Below are 9,146 nucleotides of genomic sequence, written 5' to 3'. Positions count from 1 at the left end.
GACTGTTGATAAAAGTATCCAGTCAATCAAAACTGTGTCACTTCCATGTCTCTAGTGTGTGTGTGTGTGTATTCCTCTACTACAGGAATATATGTGTGTGTGTGTGTGTGTGTGTGTGTGTGTGTGTGTGTGTGTGTGTGTGTGTGTGTGTGTGTGTGTGTGTGTGTGTGTGTGCTCGCGCGCACACATGTGCACGCTGTGTGCCCACCAGCGTGTAGCTGCATGTCTTGTATGTGTGCGCGTGAGTGCATTTGTATAGGCTTGCTTATACATTCGCATTTTGTTTGCACTTGCAGGTTTGTGTGTATAAGTGTGTATGCGCGTGTGTGTATAAGTGTGTATGCGCGTGTGTGTATAAGTGTGTATGCGCGTGTGTGCATGCGTGTGCGCACGATGTGCATGCACATATGTGTGTGTGACTGCGTTGTTGCATGAGTGTGTCTCTCCAGCCCTACAGTAGTAAAGATTACAGGTGATTATGTCAGATGTACGTGTAGGCAAAGAGATGTTGTATCTCTCTCTCTCTCTCCCTGTCACACACACACACACACACACACACACACACACACACACACACACACACACACACACACACACACACACACACACACACACACACACACACACACACACACACACACACACACACACACACACACACGCCGCACACTACACAGATCCGGGGTCTGCCCCAACCTGCTGATAGGAGGTGTTTGTGTTGTAACTTTTTTTTTTGCGCGGGGGTAAATGTTTTGATTAAAAGGCTGTTACTATTTTTCTAGTCACAATGGCTTTGTAGTGCTGTGGTTCTGCTGTGGACAGACAGACAGACAGACAGACAGACAGACAGACAGGCCGCTCCCTGCCTCCAGTGAGCGGCGGAGTGAGAGAGAAGCTGTCAGCACTTCACTGCCGTCACCACGGCGAGGGAGAGAGAGAGAGAGTGACAGAGAGAGACAGAGAGAGAGAGAGACAGAGCGAGAAACAAAGTTGAGGAAAGGAAGAGAGAGAGGGGAAAAAAACAGAAGTAGAACGCGTGATGGAAGGAGGGAGGTCAACAGAGGGTGCGACTCACTCACCTCACACCCTCATCCCCCCAGACGGGACGGGACGGGAGTGGGACGGGACGGGGGGAGCCTGCATTACGTAAAAGCAGGTGGAACCCTCTTTGTGATCAACTAGCCCACAGGGCTGCTGGAGCAGTAGTTCTCAAACTTCTTTGTGTCAAGGACCCCCAAATTGATATATATTTGGCCGCGGACCCCCCCCCCCCCGATCTGAAAACGTTTTCCAAAAAAACCCTAACCCTAACAGAAGATGTGATGCAAAGTGAGCTTTTATATCTGCTACTTTTGAATAGCCAACATATGAAATATGGATAAAGGGGTTAAAATGAGTGTGCTGCTGTATTAACTAATTTTGCTGGGGACCCCCGGACCCCTCTTTGAGAACCACTGTGCTACAGCCCACGGCTAAATGCTCCACTGACTCTGGGGGTCCTGCAGGACGTGATGAGAAGTTTCACAGCCTCCAGTAATGGCTGTTACGCCGGTTGCTATGCGTCGCGTTCGGACGGCTAGGGTACGTCACTCAGAGGATGACGGAATGCCATAAATCCCGAGAACAAAGGGAATAAAGGGACGAGGCAGCATCTCTCTGGAGGGCCGGGGGTGGCGGGGAGTGTATTAATGGGCTACTTTAAAGACGAGCGTCAGACACTGATGGAGGTCATCTCTTCCACTCGTACTGTAGTGACATCAGCGGCAGTTGGAACGAGATCCGTCCAGTTTTACTGCTGTGGTTTCCTCGTCGTGTTTCATGAAGACGAACGCAACCGGACGCTTTGGTGGCGATCAGACAAGACAACAGGACTCTTGATATCTGGGTGTAACACCTGAGATTCGAACCCCGGGGCAACCAAACATCTGCCGCTAGGTCAAGAGGGAATGCCCCCTTGACCAAGGGAGGTATTGGGCTTTTGGGATTCGGCCCCCCCAAGCCCCCCCCCACACACCCGAGATTCGAACCTGTGTCGACAGCTTGGAAAACCAAGAGAGGGAGGCCAAGAGGGAATTCCCCCTTGGTCAGGGAGACATTTGGCTTTTGGGCTTCTTTTGGGCTACTCTGCTACACAGGCTTGATCTTCAGAAGCTGTTTAGGCCCAGTTCTCAATTTAACCACTTGAGCCCTATAGCGACCCTATTCTGGGCACAAACTTTCGGCCGAAAACAGCCGATCTGCAAGCTCACAACACGTCGAGGCGTGTTGTGACCTTGTACATTGGCTAGAGCCCTGGGGGACGGCGGTCAACCAGGTAGGGTTTTAGTGGTTTTAAGAGTGGGAAATAAAAACAAACTGTTGAAATTAGTTTACGTTGAGGAAACAAGAAATATGATCACACTTTTAATCCAGTGAGAACCCCCTGACACCCCCAGCAAGCAGGGTTTTTGTCTTACAGTTAAAGATGGTTCTTCATTAGGTCTAAGCATTTTATTGTGAGGTTATACTGTAGAATTGTGTGCTGTCGCCGGCAGTTCCTTAATTTTTAGAACGGTCTCACAGCGCCCCATATTGGTGACTTGGACAAAATGCATATGAATACTGGATTTTTTTTTGGCATAATCCAAAACTGTGTTCGGCTTCAGTTTAAGTGAACACAGAACAAGGTGATGTAATAGTAGTAGAGTTTGAATACTAGAGGAGAGGTTTTTCCATGAGTGTCAAGCACACTAAATTGTCATAATATTGCGCGGAAATATTTCATAATCGGTTATACCTGTGTTAAAGTTTGAAACAAGACTTGATTGATAGGTATTCAGCAAAGGGACGATAATAAGTGATGTTCAACCTTTTGCCTCATTGGTTTGTTACAATGGCTAATGGTTATCGTTAGTCTATGGACAAACAGGGCATTATATGCAAAAAGAAAACCATGGCCATATAATCATTTAGTACTCAAATGAAAAGTTTTCAATATTGTAATATGTTTCTTTTTGCTCGATACCAGTACAGGTGTAACAGCCCAAAATACAGCATACCCGCGGCCAAACTATACCCTGGGTTAAAGTGGGCCAGCCCAAAATACACCCCTCCAGCCCAGACTATACCCCCTTGTGTTTTTTGCTATGACATTATTTTAGTAATGCATTATTATGTCATCTCTATAGCCCAGATTATACCCCCTTGCGTTTTTCATCAATACATCTGTATATCTCTCCTGTCCAGTTTATACCTCCCTGTGTTTTTCATAAATGAAGTGGTTGAAGTATTGGATTTAATAGCAAGTAGGCCTAGTAGACTACCTCTCTAGTTCAGATTATTCCCCCCTTGTGTACGGTCATTTGGTTGAATAATAACATTATAATACCAGATTATACCCCCCTTGGAAAGAATAGTATCTGGGTAGAGGGTTATTTTGGGCTAGCCTAATTTATACCCCCCGGTGTACGAACTGCACTAGACCAGAATATACCCCGGGGTATAAAACAGGCTAGCCCACTTTAACCCCGGTAGTTTGCCCGGGGGTATATTTGTGGCTGTTACACCTGGTGCCTGACACAGTGCCCTGCCAGCCTCATCCTTCTCCCTCTCTGACCTTCTCCGTGACCTCCGTAGAGGTCCACGTTTCTGATGTGGTCGGAGTGGTCCGCCCATGTGACAACAAGGGTCCATTCGTAGCATCCTTGTGTAGACCCCACTTGGGGTCGCGGGAGACTGACGTGGGGTCGCGAAATAATTTTGGGTCATTAAAAAAAAAAAAAAAAAAAAAGTTTTTTTTTTTTTTTAACTTTAAATTCAACAGAATGGATGAAATACCATCTAAAATGATCACAAATGGTACATTTTACCATTTTAATACAATACAAATGCTTTTTTTATTTTAGTTTATGTGTATAAATGACCTCCAGGTTTAGGTGGGGTCGCGAGTCAATTTCCGCCTTATTTTGGGGTCGCGGGCTGAAAAGTTTGGGAACCCATGGTGTAGACGGCATCCATGGACCTAAAGAACATTTTAGGATAATTCAATTTAAAACTCATTGTGTTGTCTGAAAAGTTTCACATAATCTGCACATAGAGGTATAATATAGAATCTGCACAGTAAATCCATCCATCCATGTTCTCATGCATTTATTCTTCATTGTAGACAGGCTAGCACCCCCTACTGGTTTTATTTGGTATCCTATAGATATTTCATCATTTAAAGGGGAAATCCACCCATTTTCAATATTTAACTATGTCATTAATATAGCATAAAGGAGTTGTGTGGAAATAAGAAAAAAGTTCCCCCCTTTCTGTGTTGCCTTGAACTGGAGGATTGATTGTGGGTTTAACATTGCAAATTACAACATGATGACTCATCATGTTGTAATTTGCAATGTTAAACCCCAAATCAATCCTCCAGTTCAAGGCAACACAGAAAGGGGGGAACTTTTTTCTTATTTCCACACAACTCCTTTATGCTATATTAATGACATAGTTAAATATTGAAAATGGGTGGATTTCCCCTTTAACATAGCCATACTTACATCATACTCACAGAATATGGAGGACACGCTTGAAGTAAGAATACAGGTGTAGCCCACATGTTTCTGTGAACACACAACACTGTTTACAGTCAATTCCTGATTGAACATAATTATATTAATATGAACACAACCCATTGTATACAGCAAGTCCTTATAACAACAAAACCTATAAAAAGCATGTTAAAGGGGAAATCCACCCATTTTCAATATTTAACTATGTCATTAATATAGCATAAAGGAGTTGTGTGGAAATAAGAAAAAAGTTCCCCCCTTTCTGTGTTGCCTTGAACTGGAGGATTGATTTTGGGTTTAACATTGCAAATTACAACATGATGAGTCATCATGTTGTAATTTGCAATGTTAAACCCACAATCAATCCTCCAGTTCAAGGCAACACAGAAAGGGGGGAACTTTTTTCTTATTTCCACACAACTCCTTTATGCTATATTAATGACATAGTTAAATATTGAAAATGGGTGGATTTCCCCTTTAAGAGTATGAATGGATACAAGGACTTCCTGATAAAATAAAATAACGTACTGTACATTTGAAGGTTTCAAAACCAGAGGAACTTATTTACAGTGTACTCTCCCCCCTGACCCCCCAAACTTTCCCCATCAACGTCAAACATTAGACTGGATAACTTCAACCCATTAGGTGGTTTTAAAAGTATGTTGCATACCTTAAGAACTGATGATTGCAGCTATTTAACAGCTATTTAATTTGACATTTACAATGTGTAATTAGTTTGTTTATTGTTTTGTGGATTATGGGTACTGTTTTAATGTGTACAGTAACTGAGTCTCCTGGCCAGAGGTCTGTACTACGAAGCACGTTCAATAATATCACTGCCTCATTAGTGCACTGGTAGATCTGACTATGATTACATTTATGTATTCCATTAAATTATTTATTCATGGCGTCTATGATCATTTTAGCTTTATTATCTAGGCTGTAACCCTGGCAGATGGAAAAATAAGTATGAAAACGTAATTCAAAGTGGTAAGTAGGTTTACTTTCATATCTTAAGTAGGAGGTTTCTCTGTTGTCGGATCATTATGAGTATAAAAGCACATGAAATGTTTTGATAGTCCTTACAGCCAACAGCTCACAGCTCACGAAGATTGATTGATTGATTGAATACTTAATTAACAGTTTGGCCAAATAAAGTACAGAGGTACAGTTTCATACAAAACGATTCTAAAATGATAAACCCAAGAAAGCACTATGGCTTGTTTCCATTGGGGTGCTGTGTATTCAATTCATCGAAACATTTAAAGACAAACAATAATCTACAATAATATGCAAAAACATAATATAAAGGAGTAGTAATCAAAAAGAAAATATGTACAGTAGGCCTAAACAGTTGGGGAGTTGGGGGGGACTTGCAGGGGCCAGTTCAAGCTCTTTTAGAGCGGTTTTGAAGGAGAGTAAGGATTCACACTTTTTTATAACTGTTGGTCGGGCACCACATTTTGGTGGCATAGGAGTAGAATGAATTTAACCCCTTGTTAGAGCCGAATCTGGGTTGAACGTGATTTGTGGAGCTCCCTCTGGTGTTGTGCTTGTGAACGTCTTTAACGTTTTTGAAGTAGTTTGACAGGTGTCTTTGTGGTGTAGATACAGTATCTTGTAGACCAGGCCCATTGCAAGTTGCTGTACTCTGTCCTCTACCCTGAGCCATTCCACCCTTGCATGATAAGCAGGGGTTAAATGAGTTGTAGATGTAAGGCCAAGAAGTAGCCTGACCGTTTGTTTTGGGATATCTGAAGCCTTGTTTTTAAGGCATCCAGCTGATACAGCTGATACAGATAACAGATAACAGATAACTCACTCGCTCTGATGACAATCAATCACAAAACCCATCTAACCCCTGCTCATTTTGCTAGGATTGGATGGCTTAGGGTTGAGTACAGCAACTTACAATGGGCCTGGTCTTCAAGATACACCACAACATTGGTATCCCCCTGTATTTGTCAAAATACTTCCAAAACGTTAATGAAGTTCACGATCATAACACCAGAGGCAGCTCCACAAATCATGTTAAACCCAGATTTGGCTCAACAAAGGGAATGAACTCGTTCTCATGCTATTCAACAAAAATGTGGAATGCCCTACCAAAAGGAGTAAAGGAGTGTAAAACCCTACTCACTTTCAAAACTGCCCTAAAGATGTCTTAAGAAGTCTTAACCTACCCCCCCCTCCCCTATTTCTTTCTTCTCTTGTACATATTTTTCACCCTTCATACCAGTAACCTGTAAGCTGATTGTATGACGTTCTGTATAGTAGTGTATATATCTGTCTGTCTCTTATATGTCATCATGATTTGTATGCATGGGGATCTCATCTTAAACAAGCTCAGTGCTTAATGAGTCTTCCAGTTTAGTAGACCTTGTATTGTGAATTTGTACTTCCATGTACTGTTGTTCTCATGTCTTACTAAATAAAGTACATCAATCAGTCAATCAAAACCACTCACATTAAGGCTGCAACTATTTATTATCTTCTTAGCAACAATTATTCTATTGATACATTTTTATTAACGAATCGACACAAAAATTCAAATACGTTTTTATTATCGACTAAATGGATAACTTTGATTAAACACTTAAGCCCTATTTTATTTCATTCTACAAGTGTCACGCAAAACTCATGACGAGTTGTGAGCTTTGTAGATTGCCTATTTTCACAATAAAATGTTTTTTATTAAATTGATTCATTCGAGTAACTGTTGCTCCCCTATCTCATATAAGAATATGTCATGGAAAGCCAAAGGGTTTTACAGAGCTCCTAACAAAATACAAAAAAAAGTCTAATTGATTAGAAAACTTTGCTCTTTTTGACAAAAAAAAAAAGATTATCGATCAAAACATCAGTAACCAGTGGTCTAGGACTCCAATTGACATCCAACCTCAAAATCTGCCACCGGTCCGGTTTTAGTCTCGGGAACCAGCGGTTCACGAACGTGTCCTATAGGTCAGGAACTTTTCTCCTGTTTCCGTAGCGTGAGGCAGCTTGAGGTACACGTGCACCCCCTGGACATGACGCTAGTATGTCACCTCATATCCAAGTACACCCCCTGGACATGACACTAGCATGTCACATCATGTACAAGTTACACACCGTAGACATGATGCTAGTATGTCACATGATGTACAGGCACACCCCCTGGACATGATGCTAGTACTGTATGTCACAGCTACGGTACCAAGGGTACCACCTCTCATCAGAGGGACAAGATGGAGAACAGACAAACTTTAAGAATATATACAGAAATCATTTACTATGCAGAACAAGATGGAGAATGGACAAACGTTAAAGGGATAGTTCACCCCAAAAATTACTTTTATTCTATCGATTAGTCACCCCATGGAGACTTGAATTCATGGATATCTTATGGCTTATGTTTTTGTCGCATTCTTAATTTGATGACCGGCAGCGGTTCCGGTAGGAGACACAAAGAGTCTCCTTTGTGTCTCCTACCGGAACCGCTGTCTACCGGTCAGCTGGTCATCAAATTATTGCCGTAGGAATGCGACAAAAACAAAAGAATATCCATGAATTCAAGTCTCCATGGGGTGACTAATCGAAAGGAAAAAAGTATTTTTTGGGGTGAACTATCCCTTTAAGAATATAAAATCATTTACTACTCTCCCCTCAGAGGCAGGACAAGGTGGAGGGTGGATTCTTTCTGGATGTTGTAGTCAGAAAGGGTGCGGCCATCTTCCAGTTGCTTGCCAGCAAAGATGAGCGTCTACTGGTCAGGGGGGAATGCCTTACTTGTCCTGGAGTTTGGCCATGACATTCTCCATGATATCACTTGGCCCAACCTCCAGGGTGATGGTCTTGCCAGTAAGGGTCTGCTCTACTCAAAACCTGCATGTTTGAAGGATGTGAATAAGTTGAGTTGCTACTTTGAACAGCTCAAGATGTAAATGATATGTAATAAATCAGCACTCTGCAAACTGCAAAGCATAAACTCTTTATCTCTCTGTCTCTTATATATTGGCAGTGACATCACAGTTTAGCTCCGACCTTGCATTGTGACTGGCTAAAAGACAATAATGTCTAATAACTCATCAGTACTACAGCATACACATACACATATACAGTACATGGGCCTATTTGTTGATCTGTTCCGCATTTTCTCCTGGGATTTCCAGACGTGTGTCAATGTGCCAACTCTGAATCCTGCCTAAACTGATTTACATCATGAATATCTTATTGCTGGCTAAAAGCAAACCAAAGCTGTACCCGTTGTTTTATTTGGAATTTTAGCCATACATTTTTTATTGATTGTTTTTGTTTTGTTTTACTTTGTTGTGATCATGTGTAAGCTATTACATATCTGAGCTATATTTTGTACTGTTTATCTCCAGTGACCACCAGGGATCCATTCCAAATGGACCCTATTAGGCTACCTGAAAGTCTACAAATGGAACCAAATGGACCCATAGGGCTGTAAATCTGAGTGTACAAACACACTTCCACAATCAGAGTTAATATACCACTGAGGATTTTACAATGTAGAATGGGGCCCCAGAGATTAAAAAAAATCACACCCAGTGTGAAGAGTGGTGCCTTTGAAAGTGTAACTGGTTGCATCCTTGTGTTGCAATC

This window comes from Gymnoscopelus microlampas (assembly GCF_963454915.1).
Source record: "Gymnoscopelus microlampas genome assembly, chromosome: 18".
Lineage (NCBI taxonomy): Eukaryota > Metazoa > Chordata > Actinopteri > Myctophiformes > Myctophidae > Gymnoscopelus > Gymnoscopelus microlampas.
This window is presented reverse-complemented; position numbering follows the sequence as displayed.